Genomic DNA, 2,131 nt, shown 5'->3' on the forward strand with positions numbered 1-2,131 from the left:
AAACAAAACCTTCAAAATGCCATCAAATTCTTTAAGGCTGCACCATCCACGGTGGAGGAGGAATTGGTAAAATCCAGGGATCATTGAGTATATTGATAGACCTATCATCACCAATTGTCCATTGAGTTTTAGTGGGAAAAAATAGGAGCATGTGAACACATTGATTTCCAAATGAATGGGCTAAACTAGGATCAATCGATATGTTAGGCTCTCTGTCCATGAATTATATGACCATGCCAACGCCGGACAGCACCGGATCCTCTAGGATTCAAATGGGAGGAAGATACTGAGTGAATGGGTTCTCTTCTCAATCTCAACCAATGTTGGTGGTGAATTGGATGCTAGCTGGACTTTGCACCGCTATTAAAAATTTTGTCTCATACCGTGAATTGAGATTGCCATTCATCCCTACCCAGGAAGAAATACATCAAGAACTTGGTTCAGTTTGCAGGTCTACTTGTTCAGGTGGCTAACCATAAAAAATTTTAACAATTTATAACTCAGTTAAAGCTTCGGCCAGACATGAGAACCCTTCCATATAATTCAGACATGCCGAAGTACAAAAAAATGAACCTAAACTGCCTAACACGCAGCTTAGCTCGTTCGCTTAAATCCATAGTCAAGAAGAGAAGGACAAGGTGCTGGATGAAGTTTCATTGATGCACTTGGGATATAGAACATTCAACTAGCGAGTTGTCTAAGTTCCCTCATTGATGATAGCATCACTAAAGCCCCCTTACTTTGTATACTTTCATGTATTTATCGAGAACTTTACAAGGATTATTGACAGTCAACTCTAGATTGTTTATCCATAATACAAAAAAGTTGGGAATGGATCTTCATATCAATCAACATTTTAAGGACTGAATCAGGTTCCGCTTCTCCAGCTACTTCATAAAACCATTTTTTATCATACTTCAGTTCTCTCGGTTTCAAAATCTATCTTCAAGGCTATTGTTGTTTAAAAGTTTTTACATACAAAACATAAGAGTAAACATTAAACAACCCATTAACCTTCGAAGTTATCATCCGCAAAAGCTTCCCAGTAGAAAGCGCAGATGAACAGAAGCATGAACAGCCCAAGTTGCAACCTGGTTCAGAAAATTAGCATGTTGTACCAACTCGGCAAGTACCTTTATCCAACACACTAATCTAATAACAATATTTACAAAACGTATCATTTTAATTTAATAAAAGACCAAGTCCTTAATTTCAATTAAAAGTCCCTGAAGGTTCAGGTGAAATCAGCAGTATTGTTTAGTGCTAATGTAACTGCCATCATTAATTTTTAACTTGTTCCATCATTCTGAAAGGAAAATCAAGAATGGGAATCCCCTGATATAATTAATAGCATTGCATGGATAGCAAGCACATGTAATTGGTTATCAGGGTGAATTCAAGCCTAGCTGCAATTTAACATCTCACTTGCTGGTGATGGATATTCTTTACAACATCCACTACTGCAACCTGGAAAATATAAACTTGTTTAATTAAAATTAGTTTAAGCATAATATTAAATCTGTTAAATAAAATAAGTGTTATTATATAATATATTAAACTAGCACGTCACTTCTATTAAATTAGTAACTTTTTAGCAACAGCTCATACAAAGTAATTCATCTTCCTTGTATAGCTCATCAACTTCTGACTATCCTCTCACTTCCAAATACTACAAAATACAATAATCTACATAAGCAAGTATTTAGCTAATGCTCAGTATTCAGAATATACGATAAACCTTCTACAAATTATGCTTTGCACAAAAACCTTCTATGACCTAAAAATTTTGTTTGCCAAATATACCCTAGCATATTTTTCAAAAAAAAAAATCAAAAAAAGAGAGCATGCAATGCAATTCCTCCCAATCCTTAATGAAGATCAGGTAAATGCCAGGGCCGCTTAGCACGCATTGTTAGCACTATCAGCTGCAACTGGGACAACAATAGAAACTAATACCAACAGACGCCAATGAACAGCCAGTTATTGATTAACTGTCTATAAACTTCTGCCATTTTTCTGTAGTATTTGGTGATATTAAGTAAAAGTTTTGGATTTTTCTGCACTAAAGGCAGAAGATACTGAAACAATACCTGAAGTACAAGCTCAATGTTACACTAAATTATAGCAATCA

This window comes from Phoenix dactylifera, chromosome 16, assembly GCF_051530095.1.
Source record: "Phoenix dactylifera cultivar Ajwa chromosome 16, Ajwa_hap1_PhDact_Kaust_v1.1, whole genome shotgun sequence".
Lineage (NCBI taxonomy): Eukaryota > Viridiplantae > Streptophyta > Magnoliopsida > Arecales > Arecaceae > Phoenix > Phoenix dactylifera.